Raw genomic sequence first — 27,212 nt, forward strand, 5'->3', positions numbered from 1 at the left:
ACATTTACCTGCCTTGGCTATTAAAAATCTATCGATCTCAGATTTAATACTGCTTTTTGTGGGAGACAGTTCCACACATCTACCACCCTTTCCGTGAAGAAGTGTTTCCTAACTTCTCTCCTGAATGGCCTGGCTTTGATTTTAAGGTTATGTCCCTTTGTCTTAGACTCCCCCACCAGCAGAAAAAGTTTCTCTCTATCTGTAGTGTCAATTCCTTTCCAAATCCTAAAAACCTGAATCAAAATTCTGGGGCAGGAGGAATCTGTACAAGATGGATGGGTTGTACCTCAACAGTGCTGGGAACAATGTCCTCATGGGAAGGTTAACTAGCGCTGTGGGGGAAGGGTAAATTAATTTAATTCAATTAAATTAATTTAATTTAATTTTTCTTAATTAATCCACACTTGTCCAATTGCTAGCTCAATTGGACAAGTATGGATTAAATAAAGAAAGCCAGCATGGACTTGTTAAAGGCAAATCATGTTTAACTAACTTGATTGAGTTTTTTGATGAGTTAACAGAGAGAATTAAGGAGGGCAATGCAGTTGATGTGATGCATGTGGACTTCCAAAAGGCGTTTGATAAAGTGCCACATAATAGGCTTGTCAGCAAAGTTTTTTTTTCTTTGTCAGCAAAGTTGAAGACCATGGAATAAAAGGGGCAGTGGCAGCATGGATACGAAATTGGCAAAGTGACAGGAAACAGAGAGTAGCGGTGAACTGTTGTTTTTCGGACTGGAGGAAGATATTCAGTGGTGTTCCCCAGGAGTCAGGACTAGGACCACTGCTTTTTGTGATATATATTAATGACTTGGACTTGGCTGTACAGGGCACAATTTCAAAATTTGCAGATGACACAAAACTTGGACGTGCAGTAAACAGTGAGGAGAATGGTGATAGACTTCAAGAGGACATGGAGAGGCTGGTGGAATGGATGGACACATGGCAGATGAAATTTAATGCAGAGAAGTGCAAAGTGATACATTTTGGTAGGAAGAACGAGAAGAGGCAATATAAAATAAAGGGTACAATTCTAAAGGGGGTGCAGGAATAGAGAGACCTGGGGGTGTATGTGCACAAAGTGTTGAAGGTGGCAGACAGGTTGAGAAAGCAGTTAAAAAAATATGGGATTTATAACTAGAGGCATAGAATACAAAAGCAAGGAAGTTATGATGAACCTTTATAAAACATTGGTTCGACCACAACTGGAGTATTGTGTCCAATTGTGGACACTGCACTTTAGGAAGGATGTGAAGACCTTAGAGATGGTGCAGAAAAGGTTTATGAGAAAGGTTCCAAGGATGAGGGACTTCAGTTATATGCATAGACTGGAGAAGCTGGGGTTGATCTCCTTAGAGCAGAGAAGGTTGAGAGGAGATTTGATAGAGGTGTTCAAAATCATGAAGGGTTCAGACAGAGTAGATAGAGAGAAACTGTTCTCATTGGTGGAAGGGTCGCGAACCAGAGGACACAAAATTAAGGTGATTGGCAAAAGAACCAAAGGTGACATGAGGAAAAGCTTTTTTACGCAGCGAATAGTTACAATCTGGAATGCACTGCCTGAAACGGTGATGGAGGCAGATTCAATTGTGGCTTTCTAAAGAGAATTGGGTAAGTACTTGAAGGGAAAAAATATGCGTTGCTACGGGGAAAGGACAGGGGAGTGGGACTAGCTGGATTGCTCTTGGCAAGGGCTCGACGGGTCGAATGGCCTCTTTCTGTGCTGTAACCACTCTATGAATCAACGGGCTCGATGTTACCAGGGTTGCGGGGTCACAGCGGGGGGCTTATTGGGCGCGTGGGTAACGCGCCCGGCGAAATCAGTCTGCCCCCACGCGATCGCAGCCTAATTGGATCCACTTACCTGTTCTTCCGGGTTCCCCACTGCTGATCTGCACGTCGGGCGGACTGCGCATGCGCAGTAAGCTCTGTCATCTGGAGGAGCTCTATTTAAAGGGGCAGTCCTCCACTGACAGATGCTGCAACAGGGGGAAGGCTGCTCCCAGTTTAATGATGCCTCACTCCAGATATCATTAGATAAGGTGAGGAGGAGGGGGAAGACAGAGATCTTCCCCCCGGCGGGCGGGAGGTAGCGGCCTGCCTCTGCCACCAGGAAGGCCTGGCTCGAGGTGGCAGAGGAGGTCACCTGCACCACTAACATATCGCCCACCTGCATACAGTGCAGGAGGCGCTGCAATGACCTAAGTAGGTCAGCCAAAGTGAGTACACTTACTTATTCCCCCACACTCCGTCTGCCACATCACCGCCCCCACCCCACTTCTCCTTCTGCACTGCCAACACTACTCTGTCACATCACCCCTCATACCCACTCAAACCTCATCCTCATCTTACCTGCACTTACTCACCTCGCCAGTACTCATCCCGCCACTACCACTCAACCCAATCCTCTTACAATCCCATGGCTCTATCTCATACTCACCCTCTCATGCATCTGTTTCACAGTCAGCCTCACTCAACCTGACACTACCTGTGCTGCAGCCACAGGGCATGCATCACATATGTGCAGTAGGCAGCGTAAGGCAAACGTGTCGTGAGCATGAAGGGGATGCACAAGGGTGTTTGAGGGTTTGTCATGATTTCTACTTATATTTAATTTCTGACCAACTCACATTACATATTATATTGGCACCACTACTGCCACGTCTTTGCAATAATGCCCTTTCCTGAGGATCACAATGAAGACCCACAACTGATGACACCCATTGTGTCACTGCAGAGTGGGTGTAGGTGTATTTGCAGGGCTCTTTTGTGCAGACGACTGAGAGACATCGGCGATGTCCCCGGTGGCACCCTGGAAGGATCTGGAGGAGAAGTTGTTGAGGGCAGTGGTGACTTTGACAGCGACAGGTAAGAAGATGGTGCTCGGGCCAGTCGGGAGCAGCTCGGCATGAAGGAGGCTGCAGATGTCCATGACTACATGTCGAGTGACTCTGAGCCTCCGTGTGCACTGCTGCTCAGAGAGGTCCAGGAAGCTGAGCCTCGGTATGTGGACCCTGTGGCGAGGGTAGTGCCCTCTGCGACGCATCTCTCTCTGCGGTTGCCCTCCCTCCTGCTGTGCAGGTGGATGTGTCACAACACTCTGTTGTGGAGCTCCACGTGTCAGAGGTGGACGGCATGGCCGGCGAGGCTGGTGATGCTGTTCGCCCTCCGAGGAGGTCATGACTGCAGCTACGGCGGCCCCCATCCGGAAGATGTACATCTGAGGATGTGTCTGGACCCCGGGGTAAGTGTGCAAGTTGGTGAATTTTCTTGTCAGGAGGAGGGTGGTGGAGGCCAAACTTTGTCCCAAGTGACAGAGTGGCCTCCTGCAATGAGTGAGGGTCTCCCCCCACCCCTCTCCCACCTGTCAAATGGACCTTTGCAGCTGCCACGGGCCGACAGCTGCAACACGTCCATTTGAACTGGAAGTGTTTCCCCCAGTACGGGAAACAGTCCCAGTTGTTTGTAAAATCCCACCCCTCCTGACATATTCCCTTAATCAGGTCTGTTAATGACCTGAAATAGCTAAGTAAATACTTTTAAGTGGCACCCCGCTGGCTTTAATTGCCTGTGGGAGTCCCACATGCGGGGGCTGCGCGCGCACGTCGGCGCGTCTGTGGGGAACCCGGAAGTGGGCGGGTTGAAGCCGGGCTCCGGACCCGCTCCGGGATTCCCCGATTTTCGGAGCCCCCCCACCAGGAACGCACCCGATAGCGGGTGCTAAAATGAAGCCCAATGATTCTAATTTGGCAGGGGGATGGGCACCAGGATGAAACATTGCAGAGGAGAAACATTAGAGAAGGTGGACAGAGGTTTGGAAGAGACAAATAGCATTAGAGTAATGAATAGTTCAGAAATAGGAGGGATCAAACATGGGGCAAATGCGAGGCAGTCTAAGATGAGTTTGGTGTGCATGTGTGTAAATGCACATAGCCTGGTAAAGACCATAAGACCATAAGAGATAGGAGCAGGAGTAGGCCATTCGGCCCCTCGAGCCTGCTCCACCATTTAATGAGATCATGGCTGATCTGATTAAAAAGTGGTAAATAAGGTTGGTGAGCTGCAGGCACAATTCGTCACATGGGATTATGATATAGTGGCAATAAAAGAGATCTGGGATTGGGTACTTAATATTCCTGGCTTCAATGTATTCAGGAAAGATAGGGAAGGAAAGAAAGGAGGGTGTGGCAGTATTGATCAAAGAAACTATTATAGCACTGGAAAGGGATGATGTAGCTGAGGGGTCAAAGACAGAATCTATTTGGTTAGAATTTTGGAACAATAGAGGAGCTGTTACGCTACTGGGTGTATACGATAGGCCACCAAATAGTGGGACGGAGATAGAGGGGCAAATTTGCAGGCAAATTACGGAAAGATGCAAGAACTATAGAGTAGTGATAATGGGAGACTTCACTTATTCCAACATAGACTGGGATGGTAATAGTGTAAAGGGCAAAGAGGGGGAGGAATTCTTGAAATGTGCACAAGAGAACTTTCTTGATCGGTGTGTTTTCAGCCCAACGTGGAAGGAAGCAGTGCTGGATTTAGTGCTGGGCAATGAAGTGGGGCAAGTGGAGCATGTTTCAGTGGGGGAGCATTTGGGGAAAAGTGATCATAATATCATTAGGTTTAGAATAGTTATGGAAAAGGAGAAGGAAGAATCAAGTGTAAAAATACTTAACTGGAGGATAGCTAATTTCAGTGAGTTAAAAGGGGATCTGGCCCAGGTGATTTGGAATCAAAAATTGATAGACAAAACAGTAATAGAACAATGGGAGGCCTTCAAGGAGGAGATGGTTTGGGTACAGAGTAGATACATTCCTATGAGGGGGAAAGGAAGGGCATCCAAAGCTGGAACTCCCTAGATGACTAAAGATGGAGAGATTAAAATGAAAAAAGAAAAGGGGGCTTATGACAAATGTACGGTTCATAACCCAGTAGAGAACCAAGCTAAATACAGAAAATACAGAGGAGATCTAAGAAAGAGAATAAGAGGGGCAGAGAGAGAGTATGAGAATAGATTAGCGGCTAATATAAAAGGGAACCGAAACGTCTTTTATAAACATATAAATAGTGAAAGGGTAGTCAAAGGAAAGGTGGCGCCGATTAGGGACAAAAAAGCTCTTTTTGTGCAGGTAGAGGACACTAAATGAATACTTTGCATTGGTCTTCACTAGAGAAGAGGATGCTGCCAATGTAGCAGTAAAGGAGGAGGTAATTGTGATATTGGAGAGGATAAAAATAGATAAAGAGGTACTTAAAAGATTGGCAGTACTCAAAGTAGAAAAATCAACCGGTCCAGATGGGATGCATCCTAAGTTACCGAGGGAAGTAAGGGTGGAAATTGCGGAGGCTCTGGCCACAATTTTCCAATCTTTCTTAGTTATGGGGGCGGTGCCAGAGCACTGGAGGATTGCAAATGTTACACCCCTGTTCAAAAAAGGGGAGAGGGATAAAACCCGACAATTACAGGCCAGTCCGTCTAACGTCGGTGGAAACTTTTATAGACAATAATTCGGGACAACATTATTTTGCGATTGGAAAAGTATGGGCAAATGAATGAAAGTCAGCATGGATTTATTAAAGGAAAATCATGTTTGATTAACTTGATTGAGTTCTTTGATAAAGTAACAGAAAGGGGGTGCAAGAACAGAGAGATCTGGGGATGCATGTACACAAATCATTAAAGGTGGCAGGACAAGTTGAGAAGGCTGTTAAAAAAGCAAATGGGATCCTGGGCTTTATTAATAGAGGCATAGAGTACAAAAGCAGGGAATTTATGCTAAACCTTTATAAAACACTAGTTAGGCCTCAGCTGGAGTATTGTGTTCAATTCTGAGCAAAATTTAGGAAGGATGTCAAGGCCTTAGAGAGGGTGCAGAAGAGATTTACTAGAATGGTATCATGGATGAGGGACTTCAGGAATGTGGAGAGATTGGAGAAGCTGGGGTTGTTCTCCTTGGAGCAGAGAAGATTAAGAGGAGATTTGATAAAGGTGTACAAAATAATGAACGGTTTTGACAGAGTAAATAAGGAGAAACTGTTTCCAGTGACAGAAGGGTCAGTAACCAGAGGACACAGATTTAAGGTGATTAGCAAAAGAATCAGAGGTGACACGAGGAAGCAATTTTTTACGCAGCGAGTTGTTATGATCTATAATGCACTGCGTGAAAGGGTGGTGGAAGCAGATTCATAATATCATTGTATCATCAGTAGGTGCAGCATTGGAGGGGACCATTAAATAATAACTTTCAAAAGGGAATTGGATAAATACTTGAAGGGAAAAAATTTACAGGGCTATGGGGAAAGAGCAGGGGAGTGGGACTATTTGGATAGCTCTCTGAAAGAGAGGCATGATGGGCCGAATGGAGCCTCGGCATAACCGAGTCCCACCCCAAATTCCACGCCCTTCGCCTGGATAATAAGAGTTTTCTGGCCTCAGATTTCCGTAATTTTAGGGCTTAGATTTTTGATTGTGTGCTGAAGTGATGTGGAAATCTGAAATTTCAAAACCTGTCATTTCTCTTTACAGATGCTGTTTGGCTTGCTTTATATTTCAAATTTCCAGTATTTGCGAGAGTTTAATTTTATTTTTACTTACATTTTGGCATTTTATTTGTTTCATTTTCTGACATTTCAAGACATAACAAAAATATCCTGGTGACAGGGTCATTGAGGAAGAGGAGCTAGAATCAGCTTGGGCCAGAGAGGTAAGGGGGCAACATTTTTTTTCCCACTCGATGCTGCCCTCGACACCTGGCCCTTGTTCTTCTGGGATTGGTTGCCATTTACCTTTTTTACTTCGGGGCCTATTTCAGGTCCAAAACAGAACTTAGAATCATAGAATCATAGAAAGGTTACAGCACGGAAGGAGGCCATTCGGCCCATCGAGTCTGCACTGGCTCCATGCAAGAGCAGTCCAGCTAGTCCCATTCCCCCGCCCTGTCCGGGTAGCCCTGCAAATTTTTTACTTTCAACTTACACCAGTCTCGGCAGTCATAGCTAGACCCTTCAAAGACGTATCTGCCTGGAATTCTCGGCTATTCTAGGTTACATCCCCAGACACACCGCTGCTTGGATTTGGAGGTTCAGGCATAAGGAATGCCCGCCCCCTCCAGATTGGGATTTTCTGTGGCTGCAATAACGGAATGGAAAACCAGCAGATGCAGGTTCCATCTAGTGTCGTGACCCAATTCCACCCCCTCCCCCACCCCGGTATTGCACCATCGTTAGGACAGAAAATTGTGCAATTTCTACCCTAAATACACCCAAAAGAATCACATTTTTCAAACTTAACAGATCCAGTTCCTTTCACTGGGAAGCTAACACCAGATTCATCGGCCCCAAAATTCCGGTAGGCCGTGTTATAAATTGGATAGCCAGGCAGTGAAGGATAGAATACCAGAGCCTGATTTTCAGTTGCTTCCAAGCCTTTATTCACATAGATCGACATTACACCTACACACCACACCTTCTCTTATAAATGGATACAAGAGAATTCCCAATTAATACGCAAAATTAACACTAATTGATATAAATCACATGGATACAATTAACAGGCCGCTCTGCCAGAGTGATGAATTCTGCCCAAGTGAGCAGGTCCTGTTGCAAATTATGGGGACGAGGTCATCTGAATGGATGGGGTGGGCCGCTGGCACCAATGGCACCATTCTGACATTACGCAGTGGGAAAAGAACGGGGGAGTGGGACTAATCGGAAAGCTCGTTCAAAGGGCCGGCAAAAGCACGATGGGCCGAAAGGCCTCCTTCTGTAACATTCTATGCTCCAGAAAATCAGAGTGACATGACGAGGATGGGATAAGAACATAAGGAATAGAAGCAGGAGTAGGCCACACGGCCCCTTGAGGCTGCTCCGCCATTCAATCAGGTCATGGCTGATCTTCTATCTCAACTCCACTTTCCTGCCTGATCCCCATATCCCTTGATTCCCCTAGAGTCCAAAAATCTATCCATCTCAGCCTTGAATATATTCAACGAATCAGCATTCACAGCCCTCTGGGGTAGAGAATTCCAAAGATTCACAACCCTCTGAGTGAAGAAATTCCTCCTCATCTCAGTCTTAAATGGCTGACACCTGATCCTGCGACTATGCCCCCTAGTTCTAGATTCTCCAGCCAGGGGAAACAGCCTCTCAGCACCTACCCTGTCAAGCCCCCTCAGAATCTTATATGTTTCAATGAGAACACCTCTCATTCTTCTAAACTCCAGAGAGTATAGGCCCATTCTACTCAACTTCTTCTCACAGGACAGCCCTCTCATCCCAGGAATTAATCTAGTGAACCGTCATTGCACCGCCTCTGAGGCAAGTTTATCCTTCCTTAGATCAGGAGGCCAAAACTGTACGCAATACACCAGCTGAGGTCTCACCAAAACCCTGTACAATTGTAGTAAGACTTTTTTACTCTTGTATTCCAACTCCCTTGCAATAAAGGCCAACAGGCCATTTGCTTTCCTAATTGCTTGCTGTACCTGCATGCTAACTTTTGTGTTTCTTGTACGAGATCGCCCAAGTCTCTGAACACCAACATTTAATAGTTTCTCACTATTTAAAAAATATTCTGTTTTTGTATTCCTCCCACCAAAGTGAATAACTTCAAATTTCCCCACATTATACCCCATCTGCCACCTTCTTGCCCACTCATTTAACCTGTCTATATCCCTTTGCAGAATCTTTGTGTCCTCCTCACAGCTTACTTTCTCACCTGACTTTGTATTGTCAGCAAACTTGAATACATTACACTCAGTCCCTTCATCCAAGTCATTAATATAAATTGTAAACAGCTGAGACCCAAACACCAATCCTTGTGGCACCCCACTGGTTACAGCCTGCCAACCTAAAACTAACCCTCCTCTCTTTTCTGTCCGATAACCAATCCTCTATCCATGCTAATATATTACCCCCAACCCCATAAGCCCTTTTCTTGTGTAACACCTTTTATGTGGCACCTTATTGAATACCTTTTGAAAATCCAAACATACAACATCCACTGGTTCCCTTTTATCTACCCTGCTAGTTACATCCTCAAAAAACTCTAATACATTTGTCAAACATGATTTCCCTTTCATAAAACCATTTGACTCTGCCGAATCATTTTATGATTTTCTAAGTGCCCTTTTACCACTTCCTTAATAATGGATTCCAGCATTTTCCTGACGACTGATGTCAGGCTAACTGGCCTGTAGTTCCCTATTTTCTTTCTCCCTCCTTTCTTGAATAGCGGGGCTACATTTGCTATCTTCCAATCTGCTGGGACCAATCTAGAACCTAGGGAATTTTGGAATATCACAACCAATGCATCCACTATCTCTGCAGCCACCTCTTTTAGAACCCTCTGATGTAGGCCATCAGGTCCAGGGGATTTATCGTCTTTTAGTCCCATTAGTTTCTCCAGTACTTTTTCTCTACTGATATTAATTACTTTAAGTTCCTCACTCTCATCAGCCCCTTGTTTCCCCATTACTTCTCGTATGTTTTTTGTGTCTTCTACTGTGAAGACAAATACAAAATATTTGTTTAACACATCTGCCATTTCATGATTCCGCATTATAATTTCTGCAGTCTCAGCCTCTAAGGGCCCAACATTTACTTTTGCTACTCTCTTCCTTTTTACATACTTGCAGAAGCTCTTACAATACATTTTTATATTTTTTGCTGGTTTACTTTCATATTATATTTTCTCTCTTTTTTTCAATTTTTTGTTCGTCCTTTGCTGGTTTCTAAAACTCTTCCAATTCTCAGGCTTACTACTCTTCTTGGCAACATTATAGGCCTCTTATTTTAATCTAATACTATCCTTAACTTCATTAGTTTGCCACGGGTGAATCACTTTTACTGTGGAGTTTTTATTTCTCAATGGAATGTATATTTGTTGAGAATATTGAAATATTTCTTTAAATGTTTGCCATTGCTTTTCAACCATCATAACCTTTAATTTAATTTCCCAATCTACCTTAGCTAACTCACCCCTTATACCTATGTAATTGGCTTTTTTTTAAGACTCTAGATTCTGACTTAAGTACGTCACTCTCAAACTCAATGTGAAATGCTATCATATTATGATCACTCTTCCTCAGAGGATCCCTTACTGTGAGATTACTAATTAACCCTGTCTCATTACATAAAACAAGATCTAAAATAGCCTGTTCCCCGGTTGGTTCCATGACGTATTGCTCTAGGAAACCATCTCGAATGCATTCCATGAACTCGTCCTCCAAACTACCTTTTCCAATTTGATTTGCTCAGTCTATATGAAGATTAAAGTCCCCCACGATGACTGCATTACCTTTTGTTACAATCATTTCATGATTAATACTCTGTTCAATGGAGTTGGCAGAAGATATTCTCTATCCACTCTCCCCCTATCTGCACCTCACAGGTTAGAATTGTGGTGGGATTTTACAACCCCCCCAACTCCGCCCTCCCATCTGGCAGTTATGCCAGAGAAATGCCCAATGGCTAAAATAAATTTTGGAGCCACAATTTTAATTTGTGAACTGAAATCTTTTACAACATAGATCTACAATAATCCAAACCAGCAGTGCGTTTTACATTCACAAGGCAAAACTGACTCACAATTGCATTCATCTCTGTCCCTGTCAGAGCCAGACTCCATGGAGCCAAGAGGGATGTGAAGCATTCACTTGGTGTAGGGTATGCTGATCTACTACATATATAAAACAATTTTTATTTTTAAATAGATTCAGCAGGGATTACAAGAATCAATAGCAACAAAACAAAATCTCAGGATAGTTCTAATGAAGAATCACACCCAAATGTTTACCTCTCTCTTCCTCTTTTAGAATCATTAGGGTCAATTTTAACTCAGGGCAGGATGGGAGGGAAACTCCACGAGGAGCTCAGCGTGAGGCCCAGACCATTTTAACTCCCGGGCCTCATTTCAATAAAGCAGCGAGGGGTGACATCAGAACCAGCGGGCGGGAGCAGAAATTTAGTCAGGAACCTGAGGACACTGGGGACGCAAGGGAAGGTAATGCTGGAGAACGTGTCTGAATGAACTTGATGGCACTGGGAGGGAGAGGCAAGTCCAGGGCTGGGGAGGCCCAAGGACACCTTGATCTTCCTGGACCTCAAGGAGTCCACATCAAAGTAAAATCTTGAGACTCACTTTGGTCTCTTCTGACCACTCTGCTATCTCTGTGCTGGTTGTGTTTGGCGGTGTGTGGGCCTCCCGAGATTTTTTAGTTGAAATAGGGTTGCGGTACTGACGATGTCATCGAGCCGCACGGTTTCCATGTAAAGTAGAACACTGCATGCTTGGGGCGGGCGGCACTCCCATGCCTGATACGAGGTCAGTTCAGACGGTGGGGGGAGGGTGCGGGAATGTAGTGCAACCCCCCCTGCCATTTGAATCCCCCACCCCGGTACGGTAGCGTAGTGGTTATGTTACTGGGCTAGTAATCCAGAGGCCTGGAATAAAATCCAGAGTCACGAGTTCAAATCCCGCCACGGCGGCTGGCGAATTTAAATTCAATTAATTAAATAAAAATCTGGAATTAAAATACTAGTATCAGTAATGATAGCCATGAAACTACCGGATTGTCGTAAAAACCCATCTGGTTCACTAATGTCCTTTAGGGAAGGAAACCTGCCGTCCTTACCCGGTCTGGCCTATATGTGACTCCAGACCCACAGCAATGTGGTTGATTCTGAAATGGCCTAGCAAGCCACTCAGTTGTAAAATCTCACTAGGGATGGACAATAAATGCCAGCCTTGCCAGCGATGCCCACATCCCATGAACAAATATAAAAAAAAAACCCTGTTCACAGTTCCTGCCAGGTGGGCAGGGTTAAAATTGACCCTGCCAAACCATGGAGTTGGCCCATCAAGTCTGTGCTGGTATTTTTCTCAACATGAACTAATATTGGTCTCCTGTTGCTTCCATGCCCATTAATACTCCTCTTTTTCAAGCAACTATCTAATTCCTTTTTAAAAGAATTAATGGACTCAGCTTCAACAGTGGTTTGTGACAAAAGAATTTTACATCTAACCACTCTCTGTGTGAGGAGGTTTTAAACTCGCCTTCAATTCTCATTGTGTTTATCTTAAATTTATGCCCTTGTGTTACCATCATGCTGACCAATGGAAACAATTTGTCACTGTCATAACTCTTCTTAATCTTGAAGTCCTCTATCAGACCACCCACAACCTTCGGGGCTATAATTAAAAAATTCCTAACAGCTTAGTCTGTCTTCATAACTGTAAGCCCCTCATCCTGGATAACGCCTTAGCGAATCTACACTGTACCTTTCACCAGAAGGATTGCAGTGGTTCAGGGAGAAGCCCCACCATTACCACTTCAGGGCAACTAAGGACAACAATAAATATAACTTTGCCAGCACAACTCAAGAACAAATTTTTAAAAACTGGCTCATCATTACCTCCTTGCTTTGGTATTCTATGCCTCGAGATACAAAACCACGGATTCTGTTTTGTCTTTTTTGTGGCCTTATCTACGTGTGATGTCATGTTTAATGACTTGTGTGATACACGCCAAGGTCCCGCTTTCCCTCTATTCCATCTAGAATCTTACTATTTATGGTGTATTTCCTTTCCTTATTCTTAGTTCCAAAATATATTACTTCATAGTTTTCTACATCGAATTACATCTATCAGCAATCTGCCCATCCTGCAACCTGTTTATGTCCTTCTTTCAATCTTTCACAAATGTAGATAAAGTTTCCTCAATTCCTAAGTCCAGATCATGTATATATATATATATAGTAAGCACCAACTCCAGTGGAAGAATACCCATCACATCTTTCCAGTCAGAGAAATGTCTTTATTCCCCTACTTATTGTACAGCTCCTGCTCTCCAACCATCTCTTTAGCCATATGGCCACATTCCCCGAATTCGACGTGGTGATCAATCCACTGTGTATTTCAAACACTTTTGAGATAGATTTTCAACTTGCTGCCCTGACGTAAAACTGGCACTGCGGATCAGCCGCCCGTTATAGAAACTAACCGATTTCCATCTCTACTGAAATCAGTGGTGATAATGGACGAAGACTTAACACGTTCATATTATATTCTTCTGTCCACATCGCAAGCATCGTCCAATTGAAAATTGAGGGGTTAATGCCTCCCTTGAACTGAAAAATATGGAGATATTAATCATTATATTTTAACCCCACTTTAACCCGGCACAGGCACGATGGGTCAAATGGCCTCCTTCTGTGCTGTATCATTCTATGAATGTCACTAAATTATCAATAGTCCACACCGTTCACCTGAGGAAGGAGGAAGCCTCCGAAAGCTTGTGGAATTTAAAATAAATTTGTTGGACTTGGTGTTGTAAAATTGGTGTTGTAAAATTGTTTACAATTGTCAACCCCAGTCCATCACCGGCATCTCCACATCATTAAATTATCAAACATAGGAATTTCATATGCATGAGGTAAACTCTCACCTGCTATTATTGTCAACTGTAATCACTATTCTTTAATTGCTCTTTCGATTCTGTCAAAAAGTTTTATTTTCTTATTCTGTAATATGGATGTCGAGCGCTTTCATACAGATGCTGTGGCGAATGAACAGTAACAAACTGATAACAGTTTTCAAAGTTACAAAACATAACTGGGCCCTGCTTTCACACAAAAATGGGCCAATGATGTACATCACATTAGTAAGCTGGAACAAATTCCTAAGTCTCACAATCTTGGTTTAATTTTTTTAATGAATTAAAAGTGATCTCCACTCCCAACTCAACTCCTTATTTCATTTCCAGACTCTGGCCATTCCACAAGTTCTGTGGCAGAAGTGCTCAAATGAAGCCATCTAATGCAGTCAGATCAACAAACATCTTTCTTATTTCAAAAAGGTGGCTGCAACCAGTCTCAAAGATAGAAACCTTCACATAATACAAATGGACATATCCTAGAAAGTTCTTTTGATACAAGTAAAACATATTTAAAAGCTGCAATTTAATAGGTGATTTGATTTGTTTAATTCTTTGGGGATAAACAATAAAAACACCTCCAACAACAACTCTCAGAAGCCATCATATTAAAATGTTCTGCCTCAAATTCATGTGCAGCTAACAGTGAGTGAAAACAATGAGATCTGATTGGTTGAGGCAGCCCCTAGTCCCACCACTCATCAAATCTGATTGGTTGTGGCAGCACCTAGGCCCACTTCTCGTCGAATCTTATTGGTTCTGGCAGCCCCTAGTCCCACCTCTCATTGGATCCGATTGGACATGGCAGTCCCTAGTCCCACCTCTCAACTGACCTGATTGGTTAATGCTGACAGTCCTCATCCCACTGAAAAGGTGATTTTCTGTGTAAAATCTAATAAATTGACACATGGATTGAAATGATGTCAATTTAAAACACTAGTGGTTGAATGTATGTGAGTCCAAACTCACAGATGATCTCACTTAGCTAAAGTTCAAACAGCTCCTTGTGTGCTTGCAGTTTTTTTCTTGGATCTGAAATGCATTTTTACTGATGCATTGGTGATGTGGTCAGCATATCATGAAGGATGTAGTCATCATCACCATTTGGCATGTTTCTATACATACTGTATCCTTCAAAGAATGATATATTTCATTACGGGGAGATGTGGCTTTCATTTGGGGATCTTTTTTCGATGATTAATTCCACATACGACGCTATACTGGCTATCACTTTAGTATGATGAAGACAAGTTTATTGATTGGTAAATAACTTAAAGTAGAATAAAATTCCTCAGTTCAGCTTATTGATAAACACATCTAGCAAAGAATCATAGAATCATAGAAAGGTTACAGCACAGAAGGAGGCCATTCGGCCCATCGAGTCCGCGACGGCTGTATGCAAGAGGAATCCAGCTAGTCCCACTCCCTCGCCCTATCCCCGAAACCTGCAATTTTTTTCCTTTCAAGTATTTATCCTGTTCCCTATTGAAGGCCATGATTGAATCTGCCTCCACCACCCCCTCGGGCACTGCATTCCGGATCCTAACCACTCGCTGTGTAAAAAAGTTTTTCCTCATGTCATGTTCTTTTGCCAATCACCTTAAATTTATGTCCTCTGGTTCTTGACCCTTCCACCAATGGGAACAGTTCCTCTCTATCTACTCTGTCTAGACCCCTCATGATTTTGAATACCTCTATCAAATCTCCTCGCAACCAACTCTGTTCCAAGGAGAACAACCCGAGCTTCTCCAGTCTATCCATGCAACTGAAGTCCCTCATCCCTGGAATCATTCTCCCAATGCCAATATTGCCTCCTCCCTAGCCACCCTGACCAACAAACCTGACCCAAATACAATACAACAGCTACTGGCCCCCTGAACTTCACAAATTCATCAACAAGCACCTTCAGTGGCAACGAATGTGGAGCCAGCAATACTTGGCCCTTCCATCACACTTCCTGTATCAGAATCTGTGTCACACCACCATATCACACTTCAGGGATCACACTTTATCAGATTTAAGATTTTGCACTAATTGGCTTACATTTTGTATTCATCAGATCAAGGGCTAAAAATTTGCAGCGCATTACATCTCGGTGTAAGCACGAGCTGCCTCCATGGCCCTCTTACAAAGGGAGTAAACCTCAAAACATAAAGAAAAAAATTTAGTGGAAAATCTTCAGCGGTCCAGGCCACAACCCTGGCCTGAAACCCCAGGTGGGCCCAGAACCACCAGTTGGTCACCAGCCATCACACATAGGTCGTGTCCCTAAGAAGTGTCAAGGAATAGGAACTCTGTTGTTCAAAATTCCTGCATCCTTGCGCTGATTGCCTTGTATGAAGCAAGTAGAGACTCTGCCCCCACAAAGCCATTCTGGAAATCTTAGCACTAGGTTGGGACCGAGCGTGACTGGATCCTGGCCAAGCTTACGGTCATTCTGGCATATTCCCATCAAAGTCACGGCAACTATGAGCAGCGTGAAAAATCTACTAATAAAAAACCATAAAAGCTGAACTAATCAAATCAATCAAAATATTTCTTTCACATTTGTTTCAGATGCCATTCCTTTTTTTAAACTAGTCCTCCACAAACAAGTAAAAATGTTGAAAATAAGGTTTTAATATTATAAAGACATAAAAAATGTATATTTCACATAAATACGATTAAACGTACCTATAAAATCATCTTTCATGTCTTTGAGTGCTTTCATTAATGTTTACTTCAAGTGCTCAGACTCTCTGAGAAGGGTTTGTGTTGATATTCTTGCCTGAACGTTCACTCTGTCAGCTGAAAAATTAATAACTCCACCTGTGCCTGCAATTCCCAGCATGCTGCAGTCTCAGAATCTCCCAGCATACATCAGTGAAATTCTTTCAGATAATCTGTGCAACAACTCAAAGCCTGTCTTCCCTCAAGCTTTATGAGTTTGTTTTACCAAATGATTTCAGAACAAGCAGGAGCATCAAAGTACAAACATTTTTTGAGGTAATTTCTGACAACAAAACTATTTTCAAGTTCCTGTTTTTTACTTCAGATGCTAACTAACCTGCTCTGCATTTGCAGGATTTTATCTTTTTACTTCAGATTATCAGCATCCAGAGTTTTTCTTTTTATTGAGACAATTTTGTTTCGAGGAGGCTTCTGAGTGTGGAGAGAAAAATAACTGGGCAGAGTGGCTCCAGGGTGTCGGGGCAGGACAACTGTTACATTGGGGTCGATTTTAGCACCCGCGATCGGGTGCGTTCCTGGCGGGGTGGCCACGAAAATCGGGGAATCCCAGGGTGGGTCGGGAGCCCGGCTCCAACCTGCCCACTTCCAGGTTTCCCACTGATGTGCTGACATTCGTGCGCAGCCCCCGCATGTGGGACTCCCACCGGCAATTAAAGCCGGCGGGGTGCCACTTAAGGTATTTATTTTGGTATTTCAGGTCGTTTACAGACCTGATTAACGAGATATTTTAGGAGGGTTGGGACTTTACAAACAACTGGGACTGTTTCCCGTACTGGGGGAAACACTCCCAGTTCAAATGGACGAGTTGCAGCCATCAGCCTGTGGCAGCTGCAAAGGTCCATTTGACAGGTGGGGGGGTGGGGGGGAGACCCTCACTCATTGCAGGAGGCCACTCTGTCACTTTGGACAAAGTTTGGCCTCCACCATCCTCCTCGTAACAAGAAAATTCACCAACTTGCACACTTACCCCGGTGTCCAGACACATGTACCTACCTTGCGGACCCCCTCAGATGTACATCTTCTGGATGGGGGCCGCCGTAGCTGCAGTCATGACCTCCTCGGAGGGCGAACAGCATCACCAGCCTCGCCGGCCACGCCGTCCACCTCTGACACGTGGAGCTCCACAACACAGTGCTGTGACACATCCACCTGCACAGCAGGAGGGAGGGCAACCGCAGAGAGAGATGCGTCGCAGGGGGCACTACCCTTGACACAGGTTCCACAGACCGAGGCTCAGCTTCCTGGACCTCTCTGAGCAGCAGTGCGCACGGAGGCTCAGAGTCACTCGACATGTAGTCATGAACATCTGCAGCCTCCTTCATGCCGAGCTGCTCCCGGCTGGCCCGAGCACCATCTTCTTACCTGTCGCTGTCAAAGTCACCACTGCCCTCAACAACTTCTCCTCCGCATCCTTCCAGGGTGTCACCGGGGACATCGCCAACGTCTCTCAGTCGACTGCACAGAAGAGCCCTGCAAATACACCTACACCCACTCTGCAGTGACACAATGGGTCTTCATTGTGATCCTCAGGAAAGGGCATTATTGCACAAACCAGACAAGATTCGCAAAGACAGTAGTGGTGCCAATATAATGTGTGATGTGAGTTGTTCTTTAATTCAATAGAAGTAAGAACCATGACAAACCCTCAAACACCCTTGTGCATCCCCTTCATGCTCACGACACGTTTGCCTTACGCTGCCTACTGCACATATGTGATGCATGCCCTGTGGCTGCAGCACAGGTAGTGGCAGGTTGAATGAGGCTGACTGTGAAAGAGATGCATGAGAGGGTGAGTATGAGATAGAGCCATGAGATTGTATGAGGATAGGGTTGAGTGGTATTGGCGGGATGAATACTGGCGAGGTGAGTAAGTGCAGGTAAGATGGGGATGAGGTTTGAGTGGGTGTGAGGGGTGATGTGACAGAGTAGTGTCGGCAGTGCAGAAGGAGATGTGGGGTGGGGGCGGTGATGTGGCAGACGGAGTGTAGGGGAATGAGTAAGTATACTCACTTTGGCTGACCTACTTAGGTCATTGCAGCGCCTCCTGCACCGTATGCAGGTGGGCGATATGTTGGTGGTGCAGGTGACCTCCTCTGCCACCTCGAGCCAGGCCTTCTTGGTGGCAGAGGCAGGCCGATTCCTCCCACCCGCTGGGGGGAAGATCTCTGTCCTCCCCCTCCTCCTCACCCCATCCAATGATACCTGGAGTGAGGCATCATTAAACCTGGGAGCAGCCTTCCTCCTGGGCTGCTCCATGCTGTAATTTTTCCTATTCTTGCAGCATCAGTCAGTGGAGGACTGCCCCTTTAAACAGAGCTCCTCCAGCTGACAGACCTTACTGCACATGCGCAGTCCGCCCGCCGCGCAGCTCAGCAGTGGGGAACCCGAAACAAGAGGTAAGTGGATCCAATCAGCCTGCGATTGCGCGCGGGGCAGACTGATTTCACCGGGCGCGTTACCCACGCGCCCAATCGCCCCCCCCCAGCCGTGAACCCGCCGCCATGGTAATATCGGGCCCATTGAGTTACATTGAGTGAACCGAATGCTTTCCCCCATCAAAGGAATAACACACAGGAAGCCAGAGTCAAATGAGTGGAGCATCTACACTGGTGCACAGGGTTCGAAGAGGTTCGGTAGATAGGGACGGGTATTGGTGGTCAACAAGGATAGGAGTGATTGCTGAGAGCTGTTGGTGCACAATAGGATGTGGGTGGCGGAGTTTTTGACGAGTTGTAGTTTATGTATGGTGGGACTTTGTTTTTCAAAGGGGAAAAGCCAAAAGAGCTGTTTTCCATTTTCATTCAGTGATATCAAGTGAAGCAATGATGCATTAAAGGGCAATCATTTCACTTATTTACTTTTGTTTTGTCAGGTCTGAGTGCTTTTTCCTGTTTAGACAGATAGAACTCTGAAGAACTCCACTATCAAAACCATCTGTGAGAAAAGGAAAGTTTCGGTCGATATTTTAGACCCAATTTTAACTTGGGGCGAGAGTGTGGCATGCGGGGGCTGATGCGGGTGGGAAAGGCCCATGACAGAGCCAGCTGGAGCCCCAGACCATTTTAACTCGCAGGCCTCGTTTAAATGACGCAATGCTGACTCCTGCTTAAACCGGGTGGGAATGAAGAGCGGGGAAGGGACAGGAGCAGGCTTTCGGGTGGCAGCAAGTCGCTGCCAGAGTGTTGTTGTGAAGACGGGGTGGTGGGGGGGAGGGGGGTTGGTGTATGCGGGGGGTTCTGCATGCGATCGCGATGAGGAAAAGAATATGGGAAGCCTGGGGTAGGGAAGGTCCAAGGTTTCCTTGTGGAGCCTGGAGGAGCACTCATGCTCCTCTCGGTCCACAAGGAAACCTATAAAAAATTTAAAAACCGTCCTTGTGTTGGCCTCTTCTGGGCCCCGCTCCTGCCCATTGCCAGATTTCACTTGCGGCTCTAGCGTAAGAACATAAGAAATAGGAGCAGGAGCAGGCCATATGGCCGCTCAAGCCTGCTCCGCCATTCATGGCTGATCTTCTACCTCACCGTCACTTTCTCGCCCGATCCCCATATCGTTTGATTCCCTTAGTGTCCAAAAATCTATCGATCTCAGTCTTTAATATACTCAACAACTGAGCATCCACAGCCCTCTGGGTTAGAGAAATCCAAAGATTCACTGGCGTTGTTAGTAAAGGATGAAATCAGAGCAATAGTGAGAAAGGATATTGGCTCAGAATATCAAGATGTAAAATCAGTCTGGGTGGAGTTAGGAAGCACCAAGGGGCAGAAAACATTGGTGGGAGTTGTTTATAGGCCTCCAAACAGAAGTGGTAATGTAGGGGATGGCATCAAACAAGAAATTAGAGATGCATGTACCAAGAGTACTACAGTAATCATGGGTGACTTTAATCTACATATAGATTGGCCAAACCAAATTAGCAATAATACTGTGGAAGATGAGTTCCTAGAGTGTGTATGAGATTGTTATTTTAGACCAGTACGTTGAGGAGCCAACTAGGGAACAGGCCATCCTAGATTGGGTATTGTGCAATGAGAAGTGGTTAATTAATAATCTTGTTGTACGGGGTCTTTTAGGGAAGAGTGGCCATAACATGATAGAGTTCTTCATTCAGGTGGAAAGTGAAGTAGTCCAATCCAAAACTAGGATCCTAAATCTAAACAAAGGAAACTATGAAGGTATGAGGAGTGAGTTGGCTATGATAGATTGGGGAGCTTCATTAAAAGGCATGATGGTGGATAGGCAATGGCTAACATTTAAGGAACAAATGCATGAATTGCAACAGTTATACATTCCTTTCTGGCACAAAAACATGAAAGGATAAACAAGAAATACCATGGCGAACGAAAGAAATTATTGATAGTATTAGATCCAAAGAGGAGTCATATAAAGTTGCCAGAAAAAGTAACCAAGCCTGAGGATTGGGAAAAGTTGAGAACTCAGCAAAATGGACCAAGAGATTGATTAAGAGGGAAATTCTTTACCCCAAAAAGCTGTGGAGACTGAGTCATTGAATACATTCAAGGCTGAGTTACACACATTTTTGATCAGCAAGGGAGTCAAAGGATATGGGGAGAAGGCAGGAAAGTGGAGTTGAGGTAAAAATCAGATCAGTCATGATCTCATTGAATGGCGGAGCAGGCTCGAAGGGCTGAATGGCCTACTCCTGCTCCTATCGCTTATGGTCTTATGGGAAAAAATAGAGTATGAGAGTAAACTTGCAACGAACATAAAAGTGGACTGTAAAAGCTTCTACAAGTATGTAAAAAGAAAGGTTAGTTAAATCAAATGTAGGTCCCTTACAGTCAGAAACGGGAGAATTTATAATGGGGAACAAGGAAATGGCAGAGCAATGAAACAAATACTTTGGTTCTGTCTTCATGGAAGAGGACACAAATAACTTCCCAGAAATGCTAGGGAGCCAAGGGACTAGTGAGAAGGAGAAATTAAAGCACATTAGTATTAGTAAAAAAATAGTGCTGGAGAAATTAATGGGACTGAAAGCCGATAAATCCCCAGGGCCTGATAATCTGCATCTCAGAGTACTAAAAGAGGTAGCCATGGAAATAGTGGATGCATTGGTTGTCATCTTCCAAAATTCTATAGATTATGGAACAATTCCTGCAGATTGGAGGGTGGCAAATGTAACCCCTCTATTTAAAAAAGGAGGAAGAGAGAAAACAGGGAACTACAGATCAGTTAGCCTAACATCAGTAGTAGGGAAAATGCTAGAGTCTAGTATAAAGGATGTGATAATAGAACACTTAGAAAATATCAACGGGATTAGACAAAGTCAACATGGATTTATGAAAGGGAAGTCGTGTTTGGACAAGCCTACTTGAGTTTTTTGAGGATGTAACTGGTAGAATAGATAAGGGAGAACCAGTGGATGTGGTTTATTTGAATTTTCAGAAGGCCTTTGATAAAGTCCCACATAAGAGGTTAGTGTGCAAAATTAAAGCACATGGGATTGGGGGTAATATACTGGCATAGATTGAAAATTGGTTAACAGGCAGGAAACAGAGAGTAGGAATAAATGGGTCTTTTTCAGGGTGGCAGGCAATGACTAGTGGGGTACTGCAGGGATCAGTGTTTGGGCCCCAGCTATTCACAATATATATCAACGATTTGGATGAGGGAACCAAATGTAATATTTCCAAGTTTGCTGACGACACAAAATTAAGGCGGGATTGTGAGTTTTGAGGAGGATGCAAAGAGGCTTCAAGGCGATTTAGACAAGTTGAGTGAGTCGGCAAATACATGACAGATGCGGCATAACGTGGATAAATGTGAAGCTATCCACTTCGGAAGGAAAAACAAAAAGGCAGAGTATTATTTAAATGGTGATAGATTGGGAAATGTTGATGTACAAAGGGACCTGGGTGTCCTTGTACACCAGTCACTGAAAGCAAACATGCAGGTGCAGCAAGCAGTTAGGAAGGCAAATGGTATGTTGGCCTTCACTGAAAGAGGATTTGAGTACAGGAGTAAGGATGTCTTACTGCAGTTATACAGGGTCTTGGTGAGACCACACCTGGAGTATTGTGTGCAGTTTTGGTCTCCTTACCTAAGAAAGGATATACTTCCCATAAAGGGAGTGCAGCGAAGGTTCACCAGACTGATTCCTGGGATGGCAGGACTGTCGTATGAGGAGAGATTGAGTCGATTCGGCCTGTATTCACTCGAGTTTAGAAGAATGAGAGGGGATCTCATTGAAACGTATAAAATTCTGACAGGGCTAGACAGACTGGATGCAGGGAGGATGTTTCCCCTGGCTGGGGGGTCTAGAACGAGAGGTCACAGTCTTAGAATATGGGGCAGGCCATTTAGGACTGAGATAGAATCATAGAAGTTACAACATGGGGAGAAATTTCTTCACTCAGAGGGTGATGAACCTGTGGCATTCTTTTTTTTTATTCGTTCATGGGATGTGGGCATCGCTGGCGAGGCCTGCATTTATTGCCCATCCCTAATTGCCCTTGAGAAGGTGGTGGTGAGCAGCCTTCTTGAACCGTTGCAGTCCTTTTGGTGACGGTTCTCCCACAGTGTTGTTAGGAAGGGAGTTCCAGGATTTTCACCCAGCGACGATGAAGGAACGTCGATATATTTCCAGGTCGGGATGGTGTGTGACTTGGAGGGGAACGTGCAGGTGGTGTTGTTCCCATGTGCCTGCTGCTCTTGTCCTTCTAGGTTGTAGAGTTCGCGGGTTTGGGAGGTGCTGTCGAAGAAGCCTTGGCGAGTTGCTGCAGTGCATCCTGTGGATGGTACACACTGCAGCCACTGTGTGCCGGTGGTGAAGGGAGTGAATGTTTAGGTTGGTGGAAGGGGTGCCAATCAAGTGGGCTGCTTTGTCCTGGATTGTGTCGAGCTTCTTGAGTGTTGTTGGAGCTGCACTCATCCAAGCAAGTGGACAGTATTCCATCACAATCCTGACTTGTGCCTTGTAGATGGTGGAAAGGTTTTGGGGAGTCAGGAGGTGAGTCACTCGCTGCAGAATACCCTGCTTCTGACCTGCTCTTGTAGCCGCAGTATTTATATGGCTGGTCCAGTGAAGTTTCTGGTCAATGGTGACCCCCAGGATGTTGATGGTGGGGGATTTGGTGATGGTAACGCCGTTGAATGTCAAGGGGAGGTGGTTAGACTATCTCTTGTTGGAGATGGTCATTGCCTGGCACTTGTCTGGCATGAATGTTATTTGCCACTCATGAGCCCAAGCCTGGATGTTCTCTACCACAGAAGGCTGTGGAGGCCAAGTCACTGAATATATTTAAGAAGGAGTTCAATGGATTTCTAGACACAAAAGGCATCAAGGGGTATGGGGAGAGAGTGGGAATATGGTATTGAGATAGAGGATCAGCCATGATCATATTGAATGGCGGAGCAGGCTTGAAGGGCCGAATGGCCTACTCCTGCTCCGATTTTCTATGTTTCTATGTTTTACTCTTATACTCCGACCCCCTTGCAATAAAGGCTAACATTTCATTTGTCTTCCTAATTGCTTGCTGTACCTGTGTGTTAACTTTCTGTGACTCATGTACAAGAACACCCAAATCCCTCTGACTACCAACATTTCTTAGTCTCTCACCTTTTAAAAAATATTCTGCTTTTCTATTCTTCCTACCAAAGTGGATAATTTCACATTTCTTCACATTATACTCCATCTGCCACTTCCTCGCCCACTCACTTAACCTGCCTATATCCCTTTGCAGACTGTTTGCGTCTTCCTCACAGCTTACTTTCCCACCTAGCTTTGTGTCGTCAGCAAACTTGGGTACATTGGATTTGGTCCCTTTATCTAACTCATTGATATATATTGTAAACAGCTGAGGCCCAAGCACTGATCCTTGCAGCATCCCACTAGTTACAGCCTGCCAACCTGAAAATGATCCATTTATTCCTACTTTCTGTTTTCTGTCCGTTAACCAATCCTCTATCCATGCTATTATATCATCCCCAATCCCATGAACCCTAATCTTATGTAACAACCTCTTATATGGCACTTTATTGAATGCCTTTTGAAAATCCAAATATACTACATTCACTGCTTCCCCCTTATCCACCCTGTTAGTTGCAACCTCAAAAAATTCAAATAGATTTGTCAAACACAATTTCCCTTTCATAAAGCTGTGTTGATTCTGCCTAATCATATTATGGTTTTCTAATTGTCCTTAATAATAGATACTAGCATTTTCCCTGCTACTGATGTCAGGCTAACTGGCCTATAATTAGTTCCCTGTTTTCTCTCTCTCTCCTTTCATGAATAGCGGGGTTACATTTGCTACCTTCCAATCCACGGGGAACTTTCTAGAATCTAGGGAATTCTGGAAAATCAAAACCAATGCATCCACTATTTCTGCAGCCACCTTTTTTAAAACCCTAGAATGGAGACCATCAGGTCCAGGGGATTTGATGGCTTTTAGTCCCGTTAATTTCTCCAGTACTTTTTCTTTACTAATTTTAATTACTTTTAGTTCCTCCCTTTCATTAGACCCTTGGTTCCCCAATATTTCCGGTATGTTTTTTTGTGTCTTCTAATGTGAAGACAGATAAAAAATATTTGTTTAACATCTCTGCCATTTTCTTATTCCCCATTAAATTTCTCCTGTCTCAGGCTCTAAGGGACCTATTTTTACTTTTGCTAATCTCTTCCTTTTTACATAGTTGTAGGCTCTTACAATCTGTTTTTATATTTCTTGCGAGTAATTTTTTCCCTCTTTATCCATTTCTTGGTCATCCTTTGCTGATTTCTAAAACCATCCCAATCCTCAGGCTTACTACTCTTTTTGGCAACATTGTAAGCCTCTTTTAATCTAATACTATCCTTAATGTCTCTCGTTAGCCATAGTTGGATAATTTCCCCTGTGGAGTTTTCATTCCTCAAGGGAATGTATATTCATTGAGAAATATGATTTTTTTAAAAATGCTCGCCATTGCTTATCTACTGTCATATCTTTTCATCTAATTTCCCAATCTACCCTAGCTAACTCGAACCTCACACCTACATAATTGGCTTTGTTTAAATTTAACACCCTAGTTTAGGACTTAACTACATCACTCTCAAACTTAAAATGAAATTCTATCATATTATGATCACTCTTCCCCAGAGGATCCGTAACTATAAGATTACTAATTAACCCAGTCTCATTACACAATACTAGATCTAAAATAACCTATTCCCTGGTTGGTTCCACGACATATTGTTCTCGAAAACTGTCTCGGATGCATTCCATGAACTCGTCCTCCAAATTACTTTTGCCATTTTGGTTTGCCCAGTCTATATGAAGATTAAAGTTCCCCATGATTATTGCATTACCCTTGTTACATGCTCCTCTAACTTCCTGATTTATACTCTGTCCAACACTATAACTACTGTTAGGGAGCCTATAAACTACTCCCACAAGCGTTTTCTGCCCCGTGTTATTTCTTAGCTCCACCCATATTGATTCTACATCCTGATTTTCTGAGCTAAGATCCTTTCTCACTACTGCCTTTATCACATCCTTTATTATCAGGTCTACCTCACCTCCATTTCCATTTTGCCTATCTTTTCTAAAAGTCACGCATCCTGTAATATTTAGTTCCCAACCTTGGTCACTCTGCAACCACGTTTCAGTACTGGCTACCAGATCAAACCCATTTATCTCTATTTGTACAAATAATTCATCTATCTTGTTATGAATGCTTCGTGCATTCAGATATAGCGCTTTTAATTTTAACTTTTTACTATTTTTCCCTGATATGATCTTAGTCACTAATGCCCTATTACCTTTGTTAAACTATCTGTCCCTTCCTGACAAACTCTGCTTGTTTTTACCCAAATCGCAACTCTGCTCTACGGCCTTGACCGTTCTCTTTAGAGTTATAAATTTACCCTTACTTTAACCCTCTTATTAATTTAAAGCCCTATCTACCACCCTAGTTATTCGATCCATCAGGACACTGTCTCAGCCCGGTTTAAGTGGAACCCTTCCCAACGGAACAGCTCCCTCTTTCCCCAGTATTGGTGTCAGTGCCCCATGAATTGAAGCCCCTGCTCCCCACACCACTCTTTCAGCCATGCAATCTCTTTGTCCCTATGCCAGTTTGCTCGTGGCTTCGATAGTAATCCAGCGATTATTACCTTTGAGGTTTTGCTTTTTAATTTGGATCCTAGCTCCTGAAACTCCCTCAGCAGAACCTCATTCCTGGTTCTACCTATATCGTTGGTTCCTACGTGGACCACGACAACTGAAACCTCCCCCTCCTGCTTCAAGTTCTTCTCCAGCCATGAGGAGATGTTCTTAACCCTGGCACCTGGCAGGCAATTCCCAGTCGCTGCTGCAGAGAACAGTATCTATCCCCTTGTCTGCACTATCCCCGAACAATACCACGTTCCTTTTTGTTCCCCTCACTTGAATGGCCTCCTGTACCATGGTGCTGTGGTCAATTTGCCCATCCTTCCTGCAGTCTTTGTTCTCATTCACACAAGTAGCAAGTACCTAGTACCTGTTGGACAAGGGCAAAGGCTGAGGCTGCTCCACCACTGCATCTGGGGTCCCCTTACTTGCCTGACTCGCAGTCACATCCTACTGTCCCTGACCACTGACCAAATCTAAACCACTACCTAACCTAAGGTGTGTGACTGCCTCCTGGGTCAAAGTGTCCAGGTAAATCTCCCCGACCCTGATGCATTGCAATGTCTGCACCTCGGACTCCAGCTCAACAACTCTGAGCTAAAATTCCTCGAGTTGCAGACACTTACTGCGGATGTGGTTGCCTGGGATCACGCTGCTCTCTACAAACTCCCACATGCTGCAGTTATGACACACCACCTGCACTCCCATCTCTATCTAACCTTGTTTTATTTATTTACTTCAGGTTTTTATGTAATTAATTCACTTGGTTTATTTTTAGTTATTTTTAAAATTAATTTATCTAGTTTAGTTGTTAATTTATTAAAGTATTAGTAAGTTATGGGTTCCTACTTTAAACTACTCTCCTTGCTTAGACAGCAAAAAAATGTGTTACTCACCAACCAGTTACCAACCCGCTGTCCTCCGAAGTCACTCTT

Source organism: Heptranchias perlo, chromosome 2 (genome assembly GCF_035084215.1).
Source record: "Heptranchias perlo isolate sHepPer1 chromosome 2, sHepPer1.hap1, whole genome shotgun sequence".
NCBI lineage: Eukaryota > Metazoa > Chordata > Chondrichthyes > Hexanchiformes > Hexanchidae > Heptranchias > Heptranchias perlo.